Below are 24,909 nucleotides of genomic sequence, written 5' to 3'. Positions count from 1 at the left end.
TGTATGTGCACTTCTGTGTATTTATTCTGGTAGATCTTAGAATTTTACTTTTTCACCTGTCAGTTGTTATAAACTCAGTGATTTCCATTTCAAATTCTACACGGTTTTTCACCATATTTTACCATATGACTGAACCATAATTTACTGTGTCCCTAACAGGCATTTAGGCTGCTATTAAATCTTGTGATTTATGGTATAAAATACGTTACTGGCAGTGCTGTAGTGAATGGCTTTGCCTGAGATCCTGCCAGAGAGCAGGGGCTCCAGTCTTCTCATGCTCACTCTTGCAGCAAATGTACCCCCACCCCTCCAACACATACACATGGTGGCGGAGCACACTCCAGTTCTGCTATGAGTCTGCTTTGTGCATGGATGCTTTGTGCACAGGCCCGACCCGAAGGGATGTAACTGCATTCTACCAAGAGGTCTGGCCTTCACACCAGCAAAGACTATCCCTGCCTCCACCACCACCACCGCCACCACCACCACCACCACCACCACCACCACCACCACCACCACCATGCAGGGTCTTTATAGCCTTGCTGCCCGGCTGGTGGCTGCCTTAGAGCTGAAGAAATAGCCACACGATATCTTCTTCGTAAGGCATATTTTATTTTATTACTATTTTTTTTTAATGTTTATTTATTTTGAGAGAGAGAGAGAGCGAGAGAGAGAGCGAGAACGAGAGTGTCTGCATGTGAGCAGGGAAGGGGCAGAGAGAGAGAGAGAGAGAGAGAGAGAGAGAGAGAGAATCCCAAGCAGGCTTCTCTCTGTCAGTGCAGCCTGACGTGGGGCTTGATCTCAAACTGTGAGATCCTGACCTGAGCCAAAATCAAGAGTCAGATGCTTAACTGACAGAGCCCTAGACATAATTTTAGATTAAGTTAAAAACTGAATGTGCATGAAGATGTTGATGTGGTCTTTAATATATGAGCCTCATGCAGCCTGGCCAAGCATGAGATATGTTTACAATCTAACACGCAAATGAAAAAGCAGGCTGCTCTACCTTTTGTACACACTGGTCTTATCTGTAAAACTGGAGAGCTAACTGCAGTGAAGGTGTGGTTATGAGTGGGAATTTCCTCCTTTACTTTCCAAACTTGCAGTAAGAGAACTGTGGTGGTTTTTCCTTTTAGCGTTCCTGTGCTTGCTTTCCTTGGCTGACTACAGGGTCGGATTCCTCAAAAACCCCCAGGGTGGGTCCTGGCATGACGTGGGTACTGGGCAGCTGGCGTCTGTCTTGTTGTCCCCACCTGTAGGGCCAGCTGTCACTTAGGGACCACTGCTGCCATTCTTCTAGTGATGGCAGTTCAGCTGTGGGTTCCTTTATTTTGTTGATTTCAGAGTTTAAGCATCTTATTAATTTGAGAGTATTTTGATTTTTAAGTGAGACTTTTGAGAGCTTTCTTCATTCATCATACTTTGAATGGGTTAACCCAGAGTTCTGTTGTCATTGTAGAATATTCTTATCTTGAGGTAAGTCTGTAACTGAGAAAATAGTAATCTGTTGGAAACACCTTGTCTAAAGTACTAAAATGTGCCATTTGCTAACCCACCCAAATTAAATGATGTCTTCTTCTTAAAAATTATTTAAGTTTCATTAAAATGAAGGGAGGGGTGCCTCCTGATGAGAAAGTTAAATTAGAAACAGAACTCTGTAGAAGTTTTGAATCACCACCTTCAATGGGAAATTTGCCACAGCCCCATGGAGTGGACTGTGGTTTTCCAGGGTCCCTGGCAGCAGGTTTGTGTTTCCTGATTCCTCCCTATAACAGAAGGCTCAATTTCTAGCTTTTTCTGGTCTGTTTCCGGGTATCTTCCTGGGGAACTGTAATGACATTGACTGATTTTATTTTGTTTCCCGAAGTCTCAGTAATGAATTAGGCCAAGTTTTATGGAAATACACATACGTTGTGGGCGCTCTTACAAGATGGTCCAAGAATCCGACGTATCCTGTTGACAGTGATGACAGTGACGCTTTGTGAAACAGCAGAGGTGCTATGAACGCTCCTGGGGCTCTGCAAGTCTGGGCAGTTTGAAAAATCTTGCTCCTAATCCAGCACAGCGCTTCCTTGTTCTCTCATCTTCTCTCTTTCTCTTGCTTTTTTCCTGTCCTTTTCCTTTCCTTGCTCTTAGTTCCTCAAGGAAGAGGAACCCCTTCCATTTCTCATCAGCCTATGTACCCAAGCAGTGGTGCATCTCAGTGGCCTAAAAAGGTGGAAACTGGTGGATTTGCAGGGGAGCCAGAAGAAGGGAGACCTGGCTCAGGCCAGGCAGGGGCTTCCCAGAGTTGCCCAGAGGCCCTACAGCTGGGGTGGGTGAATTAGGCCCAGACCACAGAGCTTTTAGATCATGTGCTGGATTCCTGCAGATGAGTTACATCAGAGGAGTCTAGGAATAGAAGCCAATTCTTAGAAGGCTGGGTTGCATGAAGGGGAAGGCAGCTGCTTCTCAAATGTCTGATTGCTCTACTTCTGAGGGCCTCAGCCCGGTGGGAACTGTCGTGTGAGGAGTCTGCCCGCCTTGACCTGGAGCCATTGTATTAGTGACCTCAGCCAACAGCAGGAAGTAGGCATGGGCGAGACTGGAAGTGAACACTCAGCAAGCCCCCAAATGTGCCGTGATTGGCTCCTAAGGAGGCCAGAGGTAGTTAAGTGCTGTGGGGAGATAAGTATAGGTTACCATTCCTGCTTTAAGAAAAGGTGGGGGCGGAGGGAAGCCTAGTTGATTCAGAGCTAAGATTATTTTCTTAAATAAACTTCTAAATTTTAGAATAGTCTTAGGTTTATAGAAAAGTTGGGAAGATAGTACAGAGTTCCTCTATATCTCCTGCCCCCACCCATTTCCCATATTGTTAACATCTTACATAACATTGTTATCATGGTACATTAGTCACAACTAATGAACTGACATTGATATATTATTATTAACTAAACTCCATGCTTTATTTAGATTTCCTTAGTTTTACCTAATGTCCTTTTCCTGTCCCCAGATCCTTATCCAAGACACCACATTACACTTATCTTAATTCCTCAGAATCCTCTTGGTTGTGAGAAGTTTTGACTTCCCTTATGATGACCTTGACAGTTTTGAGGAGTACTGTCCAGATATTTATAACCCACCCTTGTCATGGGTTTGTCTGATGTTTTCCTCATGTAATGTTGGGGATGTGGGATTTGGAGGGGAAGGCCACAAGGATGATGTACCCTTCTGGTTACATCACAGCAGGGCACACACTGTCAACATGACTTATCACTGTGGACGCTGACCTTGAGCACCGGGCTCAGGAAAGGTTTATCAGGTTTCTCCCTTGTAAAGGTATACTCCCCACCTCTTGTGTAACATTCTTTCTGGAAGACAGTTGCCATATGCAGCCCACAGGTAAGGAGTGAGTGGCTTTACCTCTTTGAAGGGTTAGGACATAAGTTATTTGGAATTCTTCAGTATGGGAAGAATTTTATTTATTCACTCATTCATTTATGTTAGTATGGATTCATGGATATTTATTTTAGACTTTGGGTTATAAGTCAGTATTAGCTTAATTATTTCATTGCTCACATTGTTCCAGCTTTGGCCGCTGGAAGCTCTTTCAGTTGGCTCCTGGGACCCTTTGACATACTCCATTATTATGGGGCTTTTTACTGGGTTTTTGTTTTTTGTTGTTGTTTTAACACGTCTTTTCGACACTGCAAGATACTCCACGCTCATCTTGTTACTTTCCTGCCCCAGCCCTAGAATCAGCCATTTCTACAAAGAACCCTCATCCCTTTTATTGGAGAATGGTATTAGAAACTAGGATATGGGCACTGAGTGTCTAAAAGTGTTATAATTTCAGTTCCTGTGTACTCAACTGAACGACAATGACCAAAGCAAAACATGTAAGTAGCAATACTAGTAGCGGATAACTGAAAATCTTCTCCATTGACCAGCTCTGCCTCCTTGGGCTCTATACGTACCATCTTAAAGTTATAAATTGATGTGCCCCTCATTCTGAGTTCCGTTTTTGAAATTGTCACTTTAGCGGTGCTATCATGATGCGTAGGCTCTCACTCTGAAGTCACATACTTTCTTGCCAGTTCATGGTGGAGATGCTATGTCCTGAATGAATGATTCCTGCTCCCTGAGTCTTATAGTGACTCTTGGTCACAAGCAATAAAGTCTAACCTAAGAAAAGAACCCAATGGAAAAGAAGTTCCAACACAATGAGCTGGGTAAACAGGAAGCAGAGCCAGAGCTCCTTAAAGAGAGGGCTACTTGAGGCTGAGGTTCAGAAAGAGGTCTAGGGGCTGGGCTTGGAGCCAGCTCCTGCCTCTGGGTGTGGTGAGGAGTGCTGTGGGATCTTGATGTGAGAGCTATAAGATAGAAGCCTCACATCTTGACCTAAAGACTCCAGGCCCTTGCCTTTAAGTGAGTGCGTGCATATGCATGTGCATGAGTGTGTACATGATGTAGTTTTGGTTCTCAGCCTCACTGGGAAGCCAGTTATGGGCCTATTGCCTCAGTCCTGTGTGGGATGCCAGTGGTATTAGAGAAGAGGGTGATGAGAGCAGATAAACCTCAAAGGAAGAGGGGGCAGAACTGAGTGACCAGTTCGGTTGATGATTGGAAAGCTGTGTCAGATCTGTCTGAGCTCCTGAGCATGGTGGGGCCCCAAAGGGAAAGAATCCAGGAGAAGCCAATTCTGAAGAGAATGTGGCCTCACACTTCAGTGGGTGTTGTGAGTCCACAGCTGGTGGCTAGTTGACTTGGAAATGCTATATTGGGCCTCAAGGGAGAGGGATGTAGGCATCATCTTTTGGATGGCTTAGTGGATAAAATTGGTATGGTGTAGGAGAATGGAGGCACACACTGAGGACTAGGCCGGGCCTGCAACCTTTCCCTGTCTTTGTGGTTGTCCTCGGTGCTGGCAAAGGGCCCTATCATGCTGAATGACTCTGATGGGCACTGGTTCACTGAAGCACCAAATGAGAGCTGTCATTTACACTCCATCTGTTGGCACCATCCGTACCAAGTGGTTCAGCATCTTTTATCTTGGAGATTTTGGAACACTGTGCTGCAACCCCGAGGTGCCTGACTCCTTTGACAGTCTCGCTCTGAGGGAAATTTGGCTCTAAAGTTTTCTTCTTGGCAGAGAAAGAAAGGGGAAGGGGCTCCCCTCCCTGAAGCTGAGAGGATGCACAGGAACGCGCCTCCCTGCCATAACTGTGGGCACGTAACTTGTTTCCAGAGGGAGATGGTAGGGACGTCTTTAACTGTTTGGTTTGAATTTTTGTCCTTGGCTGACATGGAATTTTGTGTAGGGTTTTACACCCTCGCCCTGTGCAGCTGCCAAATTCCGTCTGCCTTTTCCACTCCCTCTGTTTGGAATTAACATCTTTGTAGGACCCATGTGCCTGTGGAGTGATGTGCACAGTCTAGAAAGGCCCAGGACGATGGAGTTCATCCAGAACTCCTTGTGACCTCCTAAGGTGTGGTGGCTGGAAGTGAGGTGGGAGCTATGGGGATAGTGAGCAGAGCTCCGGTTCTGGGTGTGTCACGAGGACTTGGTGGTGTGTTGGATGTGGGGGAGGGAAGGGCTTGGGGAGGAAGGAAGGAAGACTCCATGTTTTGGAGGAGGAGGAGACTAGACTGGAGCAGGAGGGAAAAGGAACAGCGCTGCCACCCCCAAAAAGTCAAGAATGTCCTCTTGAGGGCTGAGGTTTTCTGCTGGTTTCCTTTTCCTGACCATATTGCTCGTCACACGGGAATCTCTAAAAAGAGACAGTACCTGGCTCTGGAGTATGGATCCCCATGTGAAGATGAAGACACTGTATGGGAGGGACTGTGTCCATCCTATGATGGTCTTCTCAGTTGGGCCTCACAGAGGTACCCCAAGTCCCCACGCCTGTGGTATTATGGTAAACATGGAGGAAGAGCTTGGGGCTTCTGGAAGGGAGTTTGATTCTCATTGGTTAGATATGAGGTACTTCCAGAGGTATTTGTGGTCTGGTTTGGTCCTGAGCCTTTATTGTCCTTGTGGGGAGCCTTTCCTTCCTCGCATTCTGTTTGGAACTAGGACTATACTAGCCTGTGACACACAGGCTATACTAGCCTCCCAGTCAATGAGGTGGGAATCTAGAGGCCCTGTCAGTGGTGACAGCTAGGTGAAGGGGGGACACTTGCCACAAATCTGGCCAGATAACACTTTGAGGTGAAATATTCGCTCCTTCGGGTTTCACAATAGATCTTGAAGGGTTTGTTTGTTTTCTAAAATTATTATTTTACAATATGTGGACTCTTTCTGCTTAGAACAAAATAAAACACTTTCCAAAGAAGCATTTAAACTCTAACTTCATAATGAAAGAAAATTGTAGTGGGGGCGGGGAATAAAATGAAGCTTCATTTCTTTATGGTGGTGGAGAAAAAAAATCAAAACCCAAACTGTGTCAGACAGACAATAGTAGGAACACTAAGTTCCATCTGTATCTAATTTCAGTTGAGACCCAGTTAATCAAAAACAAATTGTATTTCCAAAAAGGAGTGGGAGGTGAGCTTTGTGCATTTCTAGAAGATTTTCACAGTATGAGTAGTCACATAGTCAGATGGTGGATTTTTTTTTTTTTTTTTAAGTTTGGGTTAAAGTCTTTGTTTTCAGCAACTGCCTTCCTGATAGCGTGCTGCTCCCTGACCCAGTAGCCCAGTAACATGTAAGGCAAAATTGTTTCATGAGCAGATACCATGGAGCCAGTGCAGGGCGGGGGCTGGGGAGCAGAAGGTAAACCAAGTGCCCGTGAGCCCCTATGGCCCTCATGTGGTGGGTAGTCTCTTTAAAGCATTCACACATGCTGTCATCTGGATGGTTTGGTTTCCAAGCCCTCAGGAGGGGGACCAGGGAAAAGCAGTATACTTCAGTTGACAAGAACATTAAAAGGACAGGGAGGGTGAAGAGAGGGAAGCCATCCTAATGGGTAGATGGAACAACAGAAAAAAAGCAGCAAGCCTAATGCACTTAATACAGAGATAAGCCTGCACCTTTGTATACAGTCACACACTTGAGTTGTGTTTCTCTTCATCCCCATACTGCAGATGGGAAAGGAGGCCCCACAGAGGGGACTGTCAGGGCATGCAGGTAGGGGACAGGACTGGATCTGTGTTGTGGGAAGAGTACAGTATATTTTACAACATTTTTTTCTAGTGTGGTTTGCTTTTTTGAAGTTGCCACCCAGCTGATAATCTCACTGGCCAGAAGCAGCTGCTAGAGATTTCCCTACTGGAACATCTCTCTTATTGTCTGAAGGGGTAGACCCTGCTGATATGCTGTCTCTGGGAGCCAGTACATTATGTCCTTTATCACTGATTCCCATCTCACACCTAGAATCTTTCCTGCCTCAGCTGGCCGGGAGGAAATCTCAGAAGGGTGTGAGGGCAGGTATCTGGATTCCTGTGATATCAGGGGGCCCTTTAGGGATGACTCCATTGGTACCTTCATGAAGGTGAGCACAATCAGGTCCTGGGGGAGGTCCAGGCACTGGCTGACTCTGGAAAGGGTGCCCATCCGGCCTGTATAGGAAGCACAACCTTCTGGCATCAGTTTGCTGTCTGGAGGGACCTGTAGGGGAAAAAGAGCCTATTGAGGAGCTCTGTCCAGAGTGATGGCAGTTTGCTAAGTACTGACTTTGGGCTTTGTGGGTGATTGAGGAGCTCCATTTTATAGATGAGGAATCTGAGGCTGGAAGGGTTCCAGGGTGCAGTCCAGTTCTCAGCTCCTGCATGGCAGAGCCAGCACTGGAGCCATCCTGCCTCCCACCCCCTGCCCGTCAGGTGGAGATGGTTGTCTGGTGTTGTCACATTCCCAGCCCTCTCCTCAATTTCATTTTCAGAATGCCATCTGCTGCTCTTGGGGAATGGACAACAGTTGGTGATTTCCAAGAATGTGCTAGCAACTTTCCTTTCTCCCCTGTCTGATTATCCCAAACCAGTTGTTTTTTGGGAGGGAGGAGTACCACATTTCTTTCAGATGTTGAATGGAACCCTTTTGGCCTTCTCAGCTGAGTGGCCCAGAATGAAATGAGCCTCATATGTGTAGAGGAGGTTTACTTGAGGGGTATTTATTGTGAGGGATATACGTGGTTCATCTGCTTCCTGATGATCTGATTTGTGATCACACACCAACCATGCATGATAGTGTTTCCTCACATTTTATAAATGACTTGCTACTCAGCAAGTCATATAAATGACTATTGTTATTAACAAAAATAGTGTATTTTTATTTTGTTATTATTTTTTTAAATGTTTATTTATTTTGAGAGAAAGAGAGAGAGAGAGCATGCACATGCACAAGTTGGGGAGGGGCAGAGAGAGAGAGTGAGAGAGAGAATCCCAAGCAGGCTCTGCTCTGTCAGCTCAGAGCCCCATGTGGGGCTCGATCTCACACACCTGTGAGATCATGACCTGAACCAAAATCAAGAGTCGGATGCTTAACTGACTGAGCTACCCAGGTGCCCCTTCAAAAATAATGTATTTTTATTTTTATTTTTTTAAAAATTTTTTAACATTTATTTATTTTTGAGACAGAGAGCGTGAACAGGGGAGGGTCAGAGAAAGAGGGAGACACAGAATCTGAAACAGGCTCCAGGATCTGAGCTGTCAGCACAGAGCCCGACGTGGGGCTTGAACCCACAGACTGCGAGATCATGACCTGAGCCGAAGTCGGATGCTTAACCGACTGAGCCACCCAGGCGCCCCTAAAAAAAAATAATGTATTTTTAAAGGTATGGCCTAGTTCCTCCTGAGGGAAGTTTCCTCTTAGTGTGTAGAATTCCTGTTCTGCTGGTTGATGTCAGCTTCCCTGACATGGAATATTAGACTAAAAGGAGCTTGCACATAGTGTTTTGTTCTTTGTTAGAAATTAAGTACACATTCTATCAGGATTCACTTCTAGAATGATATAGTATTAGGGGTTCTGCAGACCTGCTCCTCAGCAAAACAACAATCATTGATGAAAATTGTTTTTAGGAAATCAATTAAAGTATCTGGAAGTTGCCGTAAAGGCATACAACAAATGAAGAAACATTTATTCAGGAAAATCTAAATCACAGTAATAACAGCAAAAGTTCGTGGCACTTGAGCTGTGGCCTACTTTTTCCTGCCCAGGTCAGCATGACAGAAGCCATACCTTTGGCTGGATGTGGCCAAGAAGGTGTGGCTCCCTCTTCTTTGGGTTTCCATCAAGGGCTTCAGCATCTCCCTGAGAGGGGCAGCTGCCAGCATTTCTCATTCCCCTCTAGCTACATGTTGCACAGGCTAAATTCCAGGCAAATATAGCCAGCCTCTGCTTGTAGGGTGGAGGCTCTTCACCAAACTGAGAATCCTGAGGCCCTAATTGCCCTCTGTCACCCCAGTTTACTTGTAGGGCAGAGGCTCAATTCCAGAAGAGTCAAGCCTAGAAGATCAAGAGCTACTGCCCTCACCCAGCACTCTGTTCATAAAATGAGGGTGCCACTCTGAAAGAAGTGGGCCACTATCCTTTACCCCAGCTCTAGGGCAGTGGCTCAGAAATTTTGCCAAAGAGGGGACGAGGTAGTCCATAAGAAGAGAAAGCTCTGGGGCTCTCCCCAAAGGTGCTGAATTTATTTACGCCAGAGCATGGGGGAAGTTCAGACCTAATGATACTCTAAAAAACAAAGAGATTTTGGTGGTAAGTAACTAAGGAGGCTGGTAGCTCCCTGAGAGCAAGAGTTGAAACTTTAGGCTAGAGACAACCAGGGAAAGAGACAACAAGGAAGAACCCTCTTGGGGTCAGAACAGACCTCATACCCGGACATAAAAAATTACCCCTTCACAAAGGCTTCATTTAATTGGATCAGGCTGTGTAACAATTGATGCCCCAGATCGTTGTCAAAAACAGCTGGGTATGATAACATCAGAGGCAGGCAGGCAGCCTAAAAGAGGCCAGGGAAGAGGAGAGTCCTGAAAAAACCATGTCATCCCAGGGAGACTGGGCCCCCTGGGGAATACCATTGGAAGCTGAGCCCTCTGGGGGAGGGGGGACAGGGATGGACTTCACTAAATTAGTCCAGCCAACTCACTGAAAGAATAAACAAAAACAAGCCCCCAGGGAGGAGAGGATCACCATTCAGAACTGCTACAATATATTTAAAAGGTCCAGCTTTCAAAAAAAAAAAGGTAAGATATGCAAAGAAACAGAAATTTGAGATGGGATTTTTAAAAAGTGACCGAAACTGTGTGGGAGAGGGCTGAGATACTGGGTTTAACAGACCAAGACTTCAAAGCAGCCATGATAAATGTATTCAAAGAACTAGAGGAACATGCTTAACGGGTAAAGACCTGATATGATGACAACGTCTGACCAATTAGGGAATAAATCAATAAAGAGATAGAAAGTGTAAAAGTGAACCAAATGGTTAGGGTGCCTGGCTGGCTCAATCAGTAGAACATCCTACTCTTGATCTCAGGGTCATGAATTCAAGCCCCATGTTGGGCGTGGAGCCTACCTAAAACAGCACCACCACCACCACCAAAAAAACCCAAACTAAATGGAAATTCTGGAGTTGAACAGTAATAGCTGGTGTGAAGAATTCACTAGAAGGCCACAGCACTGGATGTTAACTAGCAGAAGATAGAATTAATAAGCTTAAAGATAGAGTGATAGAGGTTATGCATTTCAAATGACAGAGAGAAAAAATGAAGAAAACAGAGCCTCAGAGAAATTTAGGATGTCATTAAACACACCAACATCCATCTAATACAAGTACCAGAAGGTGAGGAGAAAGGGACAAAAAAAAGAAAAAAGAAAAAAAGAAAAGAAAAGAAAGAATGGCTGAAAACTTCCCAAATTTGTTGAAAGACAATCTACACATTTAAGAAACACAATAAACTCCAATAGTATAAATACAAAGAAGTCCACATCTACGCACATCAAAGAACGTTGAAAGAGAAAGTCTTGAAAGCAGCAAGAGAAAAATGACTCAAATTGTACCAACGAATCCCAGTAATATTAGCTGCTGACCTCTCATAGAAACAGTGGATGTGGGATGGAGAAGGCAGTGGGATGGCTTAGTCAAAGTCCTGAAAAGAAAAAAAATCCACTAACCAAGGATCTTATGTCCAGCAAAACTCTCTCTCAGTAATAAAAGTGAAAGAAAGAGATTCTAAAATTAAGAACAATTTATCGTCAGCAGACCTGCCTTATAGGATGTTTAAAGAAAGTTGTTGCTGAAAGCAAATGACCACAGACGATTATTCAAATCCATATGAGGAAACCAAGAGCGCCAACAGCATAGGTTATCATACGATTATAAAAGGCAGTGTAGGGGCACCTGGGTGGCTCAGTCGGTTAAGTGTCCAACTTCAGCTTGGGTCATGATCTCATGGTTCGTGGGTTCGAGCCCCATGTCGGGCTCTGTGCTGACAGCTCAGAGCCTGGAGCCTGCTTTGGGTTCTGTGTCCCCCTCTTTCTCTGACTCTCTCTCTCTCTCAAAAAATAAAAATAAACATTAAAAAAAATTTAAAAGGCAGGGTGAATGTGTATTTCTCCCCCTTTCTTCTTTGAACTGATTTAAAAAGCAATTTTATTAAATGATATGCATACATTTATGTTCTTGGGCCTGTAACATTTAGAAAAGTAATGTATTTGGCAGTAACAGCATAAAGGAGGTAATGGAAGCAAAGCCTTATTGGAGGAGGGAAATTATACTGCATTAGGTAACTTGAATCCATAGGACAGAATGAAGAGAACCAGAAATAATAAGGTTAATAGAACAGACTCTGTAAATGTATACTTGCTTTCCTTCTCTAAGCTTCTTTAAAAACACGAAGCTATGTAAAGAAATAGTAACACTATATTTTTGGATTTCTAGCATGTATAGATATGTGTAGAAATAATTGAACAAAGAGAATAGAGCTATATAGGAGGAATGTTTCTGTGTCTCACTGGAATAGTGTGGATAAGGTAATTAAAGGTTACACTAGAAAATATTATCGCTTAATGCAAAGGAGAGAAGTAAATGAGGAAACAACAAAAAAGACAGACATCTATGTTCTTACCACCTTCAGATGGTTTTTGTTATCCAGGCGTAAACTAAACATTCGAGTTTGGCTTGCTTTAATTCTGCGTGAAGAGAAACATTGTCGGCCTTCTCTGGATAGAGCCCTCATCTGGCTCTGGTTCATTCAGGGTCTTTTTGTCAAAGGTGGATTTTAAATGTTGCATTCAGAACATGTCCAGTCCTGACCTGGAGGTTGTAAAGATGGAGTGAGGGAGAAGCTTGGGGCCTAGAGTTTAGGCAGGATTGGTATGTCCTGGCTCTGGTACTGTCTGAGTTGTAGCCTTGAACTGGTCACTTTTCTGTCTCTGACACTGGATCTCAAATGTTAAAAGGTCACCCTGAGCACTCGGTGAGGTAGTGACTGGTGTGTGCTTGGCCACAGGCACCCCCAGCCCCATCGCAGCAGGTCAGATGTGGGGAGGGGAGAGAGGGGATTTGGGTTCTCTGCCTCATTGTGAGAGCAGTGCACCTGTGCAAGCAGAAAGTTGCTTTGCCACCTCTCATCCTTGACCTCTTACTGGCGGCATCCACCACCCCACATGCTGGTTGCAGTAGATTAGAGGATGACAGGTACAATCTGTAAGGCGTGTTGTTATGGACTAAACTGTTCCTCCCTGCATTCATGTTGAAGTCCTGACCCCCCAATGTGACTGTATTTGGACAGAGTCTCTCTAAAGGGGCAATTAAGGTTAAATGAGGTCATAAGGGCAGGGCCCTAATCCAATGCACCTGGTGTCCTTAGACGAGGAAGAGACACCAGGGAGGGGCATACAGATTAAAGGCCATGTGGGGACACGGCAAGAGGGTGGCCATCTGCATACCGTGGAGAGAGGCCTCAGGAGGAACCTACCTGCTAGCCCCGTAATTTTGGACTTCTGGTCTCCAGAACTGTGAGAAGACCGATACCTGTTGTTTAAGTCACCCAGGCTGTGGTGTTTTGTTACGGCAGCTGGATCAGACTAATAAACCTATTTAATTGTTCTTTCTTGATACCCACCAGCATGACTGCCGCGTTCTGCCCCACTGAGGAGCCGGGAAAGCAGTCCCACTCAAAATTACAAACGTGTAGGCATGCAAGATCACTACAAACAAGAAGGCAGTTTTGGAGATTGTTTTCTCTTTGTCTTCTTTCGGATCTATTTAATGACAGCTGGGTGACAAAAGCCATTTGAGTGGTGGTTATCACCCTGCCAGAAGGGGACTGAGGGTCTGGTTGTATGCACAGTGATACGGCTGTTCTCCCAGAAATGCCAGGCTTAGATTGGATTGTGATCCCTTCCCTGTTTTTCCCCCTAAAACAGTGATGGTGGATAATCATGTTGGTATTTTTAGAACTGCTTTGCAGTTTCTCTGTGCAAACCTTTCCCGGGTACATGGTTTAATCCTCTCATCCAGCCTTGTTTAAGATCTACAGAGTGCTATATTTATTTGACTTTACTTGAAATTTCCAGGCTTTTCAGAATGTTGCTCCAAGAAGTCTGATGCCTACAGAACTCTAGAACTTATGCCTTAAAAGGCTTAACTACTGGTATGTTTGTAGGCATTCTTTTTTAAAAAATATCAAACGCTGCATGACATTGCGTGGCATCCTTGTACAGGGGCCGTGCTAATCTTCTTGTGTTGTTCCAATTTTAGTACATGCAGTGCCAAAGAGAGCACTGTTGGTAGGCATTCTTATGACTTATTTTTCCCTGTTTTTCCTAGACCATCTAGGACAGGGCAGCTAACCCTGTCCAAATTAGTGTCAGGAAGTCTTTTTTTTTTTTTTTTTTTTTTTTAATAGGCTTTGTTTTTTAGAGCAGTTTTAGATTCATAGCAAAGTAGAACAGAAAGTAGAGACAATTCTCATATACCCCCGTCTCCACACAGCCTTTTAATTGTGCCCTTGTGATCTTCCAAGGACAGTAGGGGAAGATTCTCCATCCTAGAGAAGCAGGAAGTTTCTCGGCCAGGTTGATGAGTTTCAGGGATCAGGTGGAGGGTGAGGGTGACAGCCTGCCCACCTCAGTCTTTGGCTTGAATGTAGCTTGGGTCTGGCACCTAGCAGAACATCACTGTGTCTACAGTGGGCCCAGTGGTGTGTCACAAGAGATGCCCTTGGCAGGCCCAGATCTAGTTCCTTAGGGGATGCCTCACTACTGCTCACCACCTCAGGCTGTATCATTCTCCAGATGGAATGTGTCATTTAAAGATTAAAATCCATGGGGCGCCTGGGTGGCGCAGTCGGTTAAGCGTCCGACTTCAGCCAGGTCACGATCTCGCGGTCCGTGAGTTCGAGCCCCGCGTCAGGCTCCGGGCTGATGGTTCGGAGCCTGGAGCCTGTTTCCGATTCTGTGTCTCCCTCTCTCTCTGCCCCTTCCCCGTTCATGCTCTGTCTCTCTCTGTCCCAAAAATAATAAATAAAAAAACGTTGAAAAAAAAAAAATTTAAAAAAAAAAGATTAAAATCCTGACTGCTGCCTTTTTTTTCTTTCTTTTTAAATTTTTTTAATTTATTTTTTTAATTCTTGAGTTATTTTTGAAAGAGCGAGACAGAGTGAGAGTAGGGGAGGAACAGAGAGAGAGGAAGATACAGAATCCGAAGCGGGATCCAGGCTCTGAGCTGTCAGCACAGAGCCCAGCGTGGGGCTTGAACTTATGAACCATGAAATCATGACCTGAGCTGAAGTCAGACACTTAACCAACTGAGCCACCCAGGTGCCCCCTGACTGCTGCCTCTTCAAAGCATTTTTCCCTTTGTGTCTCATTTGACCCTTAGCCAGTCTTTGTGTCACTTAAATTTTACTTAGTACCTTGTGGTCTACAAAGCCTTCACACACACGCTTTCTTAATCAAGATTTGCAACAAACCTCTAAGGTGGGGCTGTCTCCCCAGCTTAATGACAGAGGACATGGGTTTAGAGTCCAGCCTTCCCACAGTGAAAAAGCTGGTTGGTGGTAGTGTTGGAGATGGGATGCTGTGTTCCATTCACTCTGCTTGAGGCCCCATGGCCTGAAGGGGCCATGTCTGCCCCTGGAGGGATGGATGCAAGCTTTATATCTGAATAAATTTGGTGTGTGTGTGTGTGTGTGTGTGTGTGTGTACATATATACATACACGCACACACTTAAATATTTAGTTCAAATATTACATGCAGGAAATTAAGTTAAACAATTTACTTAAGGAAAAATCTTTGGACACCAGTACAAGGTCACAATAGAAGTCATGACCTCAGTGTGCCTGCCATTTGGGAAGCACTGCAGTATCTGTGCTAACTTTGCGAGATGACCAGAGTGGAAAGCAGAGTCCTGTTGTCTGCCCCAGCCTTGCTGTTTGTCCACAGAGATGGGGAATAAGGACTCCCTCTGGCTGAGGCAGGCTTTGTTGGGAGGAGCAAATGACAGAGCAGAATAAACACAATTCAGACCATCTTGAACACTCTATCACTGTAGGATAGTAGACTGGGGGTAAGGGATGGGGAGGAAAGGCCACATCCAGCTGTGGGGTGCCAGAGTCTGTGATCCTAAGACCTAATAGCTGAATTAAAACCCAAAACAGACCAAGAGCCCAAAGGCTCTGATTCTTTTTTTTTTTTTTTAATTTTTTAATGTTTATTTATTTTTGAGAGAGAGAGACAGATTGTGAATGGAGGAGGAGCAGAGAGAGAGGGAGACACAGAATCTGAAACAGGCTCCAGGTTCTGAGCTGTCAGCACAGAGCCCGACGTGGGGCTTGAACCCACGAACCATAAGATCATGACCTGAGCCGAAGTCATGGGCCACCCAGGTGCCCAAGGGATCTGAGTCTTCATCAGTTGTGTTTCAGTGACATTTCTCTGCCCCTTATTTGTAGCCAATAAGTATACTGATGCATCTGACACTGTTAGCTGAGCAGTGCTGGGAGAGCTCTGGCCCAGTGCAGGGTGTCTCTGAACTGACCCAAGACGTTAGTTGTCTTCATATATCAGTGCCTGCTTCCTTCCTGCACAGTATTCTGAAAAAAAAAAAAAAAAAAAAAAAAAAAAGAGATATGTTCACACCTGCATCTGGCCCCTTTAAGAGCCTAGTCCTCACTGAACCCTAGTGATGGGCCTGGATAATAGTCCTGGAAGTGTTAGGTGGTACCTCTCTGGGGCTGGCTTAATTCTCCAGATGAGAAGATTCCATCTGGTGGAGGCCTCCCACCCTGGCTCTCTTGTCAGCACTCTGGCCTCCAGTGAAGGAGACAGGGCCTGAAGCCGCCTGGCAAGGGGGTTTGAAGTGGCTTGGAAGATGTATCTGCTACATGCTAGCTTCCAGTTTATAGTTTTTCTACAAATTTCTTCTAGTGGGAGATAGGAGCAGTTCTAGAAGTAAAGTTTGAAGGCAAATTTTTCCTGATCTATTACTTAACTGCCAAGAATGTTTAAAAAAAAATGTGAAAGCACAAGTAGAGATTTTAATTAGTTTTCATTGTCACTGCTCTTGGTGATGGTAATTTTACATATGATATATGACAGGGAGATATCTTATGGGGGCCTTTGTTCTCAGTGTGTTCTCTACATTTCAGAACTTAGCTGCAAATTTTGGAGAAAAATAATGGCAAAAGTACCATATGACGTCTTCCTTATTATTACATAGGTGCCCAACTGGTTAGCATTCTCTTTCTAAACAGAAGCGCAACCAACTTAGAAATCTTTCTGGAAAAAGGCCACAGAAGAAGGGAAGATGTTGCTGGCAACGTTGTTGAGCAGTCTCTCAACTACAGAGCTTAGAGTGAGGTCATCTGGGGCAGCCCGCTGAAAGGCAAGAAACATGGCCCTGGTGTCAGGTGTTTGCTTACAGACTTGAATTGCTTGGCCTCTTCAGTTATCAAGTGGTGTTAGCTCCTTTTGTGGTTGTTGATGTTGTTGGGTTTTATTTTATTTTCAGAACTGAATAGTGCTTCCTTCGAGCTAGTGAGTGTGTCCTGGCTTTAGGTTTAATTGTTGTGATGACAGAGTGACCTTTGGAACCCCTTGGAGACCTGCCAGGACAGGAGAGTTGTTTTTCAAGTGTTGGTTGTAGATGTTGTCCATCTGTTCTGTGCAGGTGCCATCTTGGCCCAGCCTTACCAGGCCTGCCCTGGTTTGTACAAAGTAAGCAAGAGGTTTGTTTTCAGAAGCCCAGGAGAGTTCAAGAAAGTACTGAGACTCTTCCAATTTATTTGAACAATTAGAATTCTAGTGAGTTCTTCAGCCTAGTAGCTGAAGCCCAGTGCTGTGGTCTAGTATCAGTGGCTCCCTGGAATTGACCCAGTCCTGGCTCTCCAGTCTGTTCTCTCTGTCCCTTAGCATGCTGGGCCTCCCTGATCCCTGAATTAATTTGTCCTTGAGTGTGCTTGTGCCTTTTAAAGTCAGATCTGTCCACACTGTGTCTGGATCACCTCTCTGTATCTGACTTACGTCTCTCACAGCCTAGGGCATGCGTTTCATTTTGTCTTACCTGAATGTCTTACTCCTTTGTTACACTGTTGGCTCTTTGCAGTAGGGGTCACTTCGGACTCACCTGTGTGTCCCCTCTAAGTGCGTGGCTTTGCACCTGTTGAATGAATGAATGAACGAACAACTGCAGTTCCAGATTGCAGGCTCCCACAGTCTCCTGTCAGAGGGTGTTGCAGGCCATTGGAGGGCCAGGCTTGCCAGCTGAGCACAGAAACACCTCTGTCCTCTCCCCCGCTGTTTTCTTCGCTGGTAGTTGGGAAGACGTGCCATGGCAGGTGTTGCTGTTTAGCATGAGGACCCTGAGTGTCCATAGGCTCCTTTCCCTGCCCAGCAGAGCTCACTCAACCTGCTTTGAACACTGCCTGAAGAAATGCCTGGGTCCTAGAGTCACCGTTTGTGGTTCTGTTTTTAAAATTACTTTTCTTGGGTTTTCATCATTCCTGCCACTCTCAGCTTTGCAGTAAGAGCTGTGACCCAGCTGCCATGGGAGGGTTCTCTTTGGCCTGTTCAGCCAGACACTCCAGACCACACTTTTAGGGGCTACCTGTGAAGAGGAAACTGATTAGTGGAGGAACCCTGGAACCCTGCTCCACCTCTGCTGACTGGTAGGCAATACTGGGGAGAGATCCCGACTTCTCCAGCTTTGGTGATGCCCTCTCCTCCTTGTACAGACACGTGGGAGAAATATGTGAAAGAAAGGTCTGTCTCTCTCTTTCTTTTCTTTTTTTTTTTTTTTAAGTTTTGTATATTTTGAGAGAGAGAGAGAGAGAATTAATCCCAAGCAGGCTCCACACTGCAATCGCAGAGCTTAACACAGGGCTTGAACCCATGAACCATGAGATCATGACCTGAGCTGAAATCAAGAGTTGGATGCTTAACTGAGCTGCCCAGGTGCCTTGAAAAGTCTCTCTTTCGTGACAGACTGACTTCCAACTGGTTGGTTAGAGAGCTCGTTTCCCTGTCTCAATCCTATCATATCACATCCTCAGAGAAACACACACACACGTTCTCTCAAAAAACAAAAAAAAAAATCCCCACAACAACCAAGAAAACCCAAAACAACCAAATAACTCAAGTGGGTAGCTAAAGCTATGAAATCTTCTCTCCAGAGAAGTCTCATATAAAAATCAGGACTGCTTGCTTTTTATTTTTATGTAAAAATATGGAGCACGGAAGTCTTTTCAGAGTCTTTTCTATGTGTTCCACCCAACATGATTGGTTAAAACAATATTCCTCTTCTGTAGCTAAAGTAAGCTGATAATATACCACTTTGCCAGAGATTTATATATGGTAAGGCTTACAGAATGTGTGACCCACTTTATTTCCAAGACTGAGACCTCTCTCAATAATTTTGGTTTGTTGGTGCAGAAGCTAAAACCAGCTTCATCGGTGCTGCCCACTTGGAGGCCTTGGGCATCCTCAGTCTCCTGGCTTATTGCCATGTTCCAGAAATAACTTTGTCTTCCCAGAATTTCATTGATCTGTGGTCGTTGCTTCATATTTATAGCCCTTTATGGAATTTTATGGCTGCTCTGAAAACTTTACATTCTCTTGTGAAGCCCAACCTTACACTTCTGAATTAGAAAACATGCTTTTTTAGTGATTATGAAAATAAACTGAATCCACCCAACTCCAGTCATCTGAGACACATTGGAACTTTCAAATTATTGTCAATCCTGCTCTGTCAATGGTCGAGAAGGAAATAGTGTATTTGGAGTGAGCCTGTAAGTAAGCGCCTCATTAGGCCCCATGTACCATGCTGCTAGAGGTGCTGGAGTGAGGCTGGTGAGGGGTTCAGCAGGAGCAAGACAGGGGCACTGGGGTGCTGCAGGTGGGGCTGGATTGGAAACTGCATGTTGTGGTGCAGGTGCACAGATACCAGGATTTGAAGTAAACCTGAGGCCATCTTATTTGGATTAACCCCATAGGTTGGATCTTCCTCTGTTTTCCCAAAACTCCATTAGTGTTAGCAAGGAGTTTTGAAAGTTGCCTGGATATTTGGTTCTCGTTAAACAAAACCAAAGCCTGGCTTCATGGTTGCTCCCTGACCTGGCATAAATCAGATCATAGAGCTTCTTGTTCTGAAAAGGCCCAGGCAACATCAGGCCTGGATCTCACTAACCCCTCTGGGAGCTGGTATGTGTGCCCAGCTTCCCTTCCAAAAGTACACTTTGTTTGTTAGGTTTGCCAAAATTACCGGCAACTCTTTGGGACTGTAGTATCTTCCAAGGAGGCTAACCTTGTTCAAGGCCTGCATTTCCCCACGTTCAGCCTGCCATTTGTATGTCTCCAGCCACTGTCTGGGTGGTGAGCTGATTCACTTTCCCTGCACTGCTTCCGCTGACAAGCCTCACAGAGGGTGTGGGAGTTTTTGTAAGGAGAGGAAGGATGCGTGTTTTATTCTTGAATCGTGGAGTGTGTGTCACCAGTGTGAGCTGGGGACAGCACAGCAACTATTTGCCAAAGCACCTTGACGTACCAGGTGCTTGCTCAACCAGGATATTCTACACTTGCTCAACCAGGATATTCTACAGTGAATAAATAAAACCTGTTGGGAACGGTAAAGAGGAGGAAATGGCAATAAAGCCACAGTAGTCCTACAAAAAGAGCAGAGGAACCCCTGCTAATCAGGTTAACGTGTCACTACAGAAACTAGGTCTTGAGTCGTGACTTGCTGGTTCGGGGGTTCCCATTCTACTTTTCTTCTGAAACATACTTCTGTGCAATATTTATATAAGTCCTTTCTCCACCATCAAGATACAGAGCATTACATATGTATATTTTTTTTACTTTAGTATTTGTTGGTATTGTTGGCTAGGTTTTGTCTTTTTACCCTGTTCACAAAGCTTTGTGTTTTTTAATTTTAATCCCTCCCCCCGAGATTTATATTTTTAAAAATTTATATTGAAATATTTTGACAAAATATTGACACTATTTTTCTCCCAAGGAGCTTAATTTCAGCTTTGAAAAGGAAATCAAACATGAATGATGCAAAAAAAGAAGTCACCCACATCCTGAAGTTCTCTCTTTTGCCTTCTCTAGGAAGGTCCATTTCCTCTCTGGTCTGTTGTGTTGCTTAACATGAAGGCTGGAGGAGAGACTGTGACCAGAGGGCCTTGTAAAGACTGTGGGTGGGGACGGACAGGGAAAGATTGGTTAGCATGTCTTGGATCTGAAGTGTTTTCTTCCAGGGTCCTGGGTCCTGAAAAGGGATGGAGGGAAGAAAGTAATGTTCTAGGAAACATTATAAAATAATATATGTGTGAAAGTGCTTAAAAATGAGGAACTTGCCAAGGGAAAAGACTGTGCCTTTTACCTGCATCTGGTTGGAGTTTGAATTAGTGTGCCCTGCGTGCTGTTTCAAGTGTTGGAAAGAATGCAGGAGGAGCAAGGGCTGACTTTAGTCCTGACTTTGCTCTGGGGCTCATGACCTTGAAGAAGCCCCGCTCAGTCAGTCATCTGCCGGCTCCCATCTTTCAGACAGCCCCCTTGGCAGTGAGGTGTGAGGACTGCGGGAACCAGGGGGCATGGGAGGAACTTGGTAGTGGAATTGTTGCTCTTGCTCACACCTCTGCCTGTGAGCTTTTCTACCTGAATCTCTGGACAAGGTGTTTCTTTCCTTGGATGCCAGATGAGGCAGGTGAGCAGCCAGAAGGCATCTTGGACTGAGCAGTTCTTGGTCTCCTCTCGTGACCTTCTCCCACATGGTGAGAAACTCCAGTAGGCAGCAGATACTGACTAAGTCCTGGAGGAGCATAACGCTGTGAACCGACTGAAGGGAGGGAAGACAGACGGTGCTCTCTCTTCACACAGGGAAGTGTTGCAGCCACCATCTTGTTGGCCACCTTCCGTGGCCCATAGCGGGAGCTCTCCACTGTGGAGACTCAAAGAAGGTGACCAGCTTCTTCAGTCTTGCATTTTTACACAGCGAGCCATCAAGCTGTGTTTTGTACTTGTTTTTCCCCATAACTCTCTTGATGTCATGCACAAGAGCAAAACAACATGTCCTGCTGTCCAGAACCCAGAGAGTCCTTGCTCACAGTCCAGGGAAGTGTCACCACATCTACGCTCCTCTGCCCTGCTCTGCAACTCATGTTTCTGGAGAGCAGTGTCTGTTATTATTACCACATGGCTGCTGGGTGGACTGAGTGGCCTTTGCGGGCATTTCTGACTCAGTCCAGGCAAGGGTGGAGTGGAGAGTGTGGCAAGAGAGGCCTTCTGGAGTCAGTCAGGGTTATGTTTGTGTAATGGTTTCTGTGCGTTGTCCCCATCTGCCACGTTACATTAATATAAATGTGAGTTCATTTTTGTGGAGGTCTTGCTGTAGATAATTTATAGATCTCTTTTGGTTTTATAGTAGTTGAAGAGCTCTAAGAAGAAAGAGTTTATACCCAATTTTATGTTTATGTTCTCTATTTTAAACAATATAAAAAAATATTTACTTAACAGTGGGAGTTCTTTGGGGGCGCCTAGGTGGCTCAGTAGGTTAAGCGTCCTACTTTGGCTCAGGTCATGATCTCACTGTTCATGAGTTCCAGCCCCATGTCGGGCTGTATGCTGACAGCTCAGAGCCTGGAGCCTGCTTCGGATTCTGTGTCTTCCTCTCTCTCTTCGCCTCCTCCTGCTCAGGCTCTGTCTCTTTCTGTCTTTCAAAAATAAAAATGTTAAAAAAAAAAACAGCAACAAAAAAAAAAACCAGTGGGAGTTCTTTGACTTTTTTTTTTTAATGTTTATTTTTGAGAGAGAGAGAGGGAGTGTGTGAGCAGGGGAGGAACAGAGAGAGAGGGAGTCACAGAATTCGAAGCAGCCTCCAGGCTCTGAGCTGTCAGCACAGAGCCTGACATGGGGCTCAGACTCACGAACCGTGAGATCATGACCTGAGCTGAAGTCAGACGCTCAACCAACTGAGCCACCCACGTGCCCCTTTGACTTTTTAAAGGTTGAGGAACACTTGCTATAGGGCCTCTCCATTTGGTTCCTAAAAGTTGTGATGAGTTGTAAGGGTTCTCTCCATCCTCCCCCAAGCCCCTTTGTGGGGTTCTCTCCCGCCAAACTTACTGGGTCTCATAGGAGCACTCATGCTACATTGTGACCCCAGCCTCCAGCCCAGGGATACCTGGACAAGCTAGATCCTTGGATTGCCTTCCCCAGAGTGAGCCGGAGTGGAGACTGGGAGAGAGTGCATGCATTTGACCCCTTCAGTGGCTAGACCTGGAGAGTAGAGTTGGGGGGCTGTCAGCTGCCTTGACACCACCATGAGCATAGGTTCATTTGCAGGGAGGAGGAGAATGGCATGGGTTAGCAGAGGAGAGCCGAGAAGAGTTGTCTGTGCTGCTGACATTGGGGTCTTTGGGCCAGCTCAGCCATATTTCCGTTCAAGTTTTATAAGTCAACCCTGAACCTTTATGACAAATGCCTCTCTGCTTGAACTCATCTGAATTGGGTTTTCCAGGCTGCAGTACAAGCGTCCCGGCTGGTAAGTGTGGTGTTTTGGCCATGATAGCAGGAGTACCCAGAACCTTCCTTCCCCATGATAGCCTCTTCACTGAACCCCAAGGACTGGGGGGATGGAATGGAAACACTGTCAGGGCAAGGGAAAGGGAGTTGCTGTAGCTGGGGTGTAAGCCACGGCCCCTGGGAAGGCACACCCTCTTTGCTCTGTGATACTGAGGAGCCTTGAGCAGCGTGATCACACTCACTCCCACATCCCCTTGTCTGAAAGGACCGACCCCCTCCCAAAGGAGAGAGGGGAGAGAAGCAGAGTCTGGGGGTGGCATCTGCCCTGTTGGCTGAAAGAAGTCAGGGCCCAGCTTCCAGGTGGCCAGCTCTGGTTGGGGGAGGGGTGGAAGTAGGCACCAGGCCAGACCTTACAGCCTTGGGTTTGGGTAGAAAAAGAAAAGGGAAGAGAAAGAACAGTCTCAGGCAGTGAATAGGGCACACCCAGCCCTCGAGGAGCCAGAGAGTTCTCTTTTAGCTGCATCTTCTGGAACCAGGCTCTGAGTAAGCGCCTTGGGGGCAGGGGCATCTGGGTCTGAGGTGATACCTGCCTTCATTGGCTGATAGGTCCTTTATGGAGCCTCACGTGGAGATAAGCTGACCCACAGGTCACAGGGAAGCTGTTGCCCTCATCTCTTTGGCTGTTGGTCCTCCGGGAACTGCATGTCTACACTGACAGTGATTGTTGATAGATACTGGATCCAGTCCTTTTACGCACCTATTTGGAAATTTCTCTGGCACTCCTGAGAGGCCTTCCTGGCCAACATATAGGCGAACTTTCAGTTAATTATGTGAGGGCTTCGAGTGGCCGAGTTGACAATGGAGCAAGACATGAGACTTGTCAACACCATGGACATTTCTAGGAGAGAGAAGAAGGCACTGACACTGGCGTGCATTGTCTCCGGTAATAAAGAGGCAGCTCTTAACAATGGACTACAATGCTTTGCTTAGTGCAGTGCGCCCACTATCTTTGCTTGTGCTACTCTGGTAAGCCTCCATGGCAGTCAAGTGACACGTGAAGGCTGGTGCTTGGGAGTGAGAGGATTCAATCAACACTGGGTTGATTCTCACTGAGAAAGAGGCTCCGTGCTTCTAGCACATGAGGCACCCCTGCCAGGAAAGGGAGGGGTGGGGAGCAGCAGGCCAGCCCTTCACACAAAGGAAGGTCTGGGAAGAGGTTTCACCGGCACCATTGTGGCCCTCAGATTGTCCCCCATTCATGTTTCTGTTGCAATTCCTGTCGTGCATTTGCTGACCAAGTCCACGTGTTCATGTTTGTATCCCTAAGGCCTAGTCCGTGAGAGACCCTCACTGTTGTTGAAGAGATTGTCAGTTTATAGAGAAGAAACAGCATGAGATGTAGAAGCAAAGAAAGTAGATGCTTAAGAAGAGGGGCTTAAGAAGTGTGGGGTGTGGAGGGTTCGGTACAGCAGAGATAGCCAGCGGCACCCCCCCCCCCCCATCCCACCGCTGCTGCTGCCGCTGCCCCCACCCAGCACTTGGTTATTGTTAACATGTCTCTCTCATCTCCCTGATGTGAGCCCCCAGACCCAGGGTTTGCACCTGTGTTGCTCAGCACACGCACTTCTAAACACTTTTGCAGGGTGATTTATTTTCAGGCTAGTTCTTACGGAAAATCCCCCAAAGGTCATGGCTTATAGATGAGCCACAAGTCAGCTTTAAACCAGGCTGTCCCAAAGACCTCCTGGAGAGGCTCGTTTTTAGGAAGGACATACCAGGGGTGAGGGAACTGCCTTCCAATGTCTTCCATGGAAGCGCAGCCTCAAGGAGGGTGGGCAGCCAGGGAGGTCTCAACAGCAAGGAAGCCAGGTGGGAGCCAGATGAAGATGCTGGTGGAGGGGTTCACAGCCTCGCCAGTGCTGTCTAAAGACAGACTGGGGGCTTCAGAGTAACTGTCAGAGAAGCC

At 45.8% G+C, this 24,909-nt stretch overlaps 1 protein-coding gene and 1 non-coding gene across 10 annotated transcripts in view; one reads left to right on the top strand and one right to left on the bottom strand.

Moving 5' to 3' along the window:
• The window catches only part of INPP4A (inositol polyphosphate-4-phosphatase type I A), a 156,202-nt gene that overhangs the window by 40,985 nt on the left and 90,308 nt on the right, over positions 1-24,909 (top strand). The gene's annotated exons all lie outside the window — the stretch shown is intronic.
• Positions 13,601-13,704, bottom strand: LOC122216695. Its single transcript, XR_006201051.1, has one exon. It is a non-coding gene; the product is annotated as a U6 spliceosomal RNA (small nuclear RNA).

The sequence above is a fragment of the Panthera leo genome, chromosome A3 (genome assembly GCF_018350215.1).
Source record: "Panthera leo isolate Ple1 chromosome A3, P.leo_Ple1_pat1.1, whole genome shotgun sequence".
In the NCBI taxonomy this organism is placed as follows: Eukaryota; Metazoa; Chordata; class Mammalia; order Carnivora; family Felidae; genus Panthera; species Panthera leo.
Note: the sequence above shows the minus strand (reverse complement) of the source record. Positions and strands in the feature narration are given on the sequence as shown.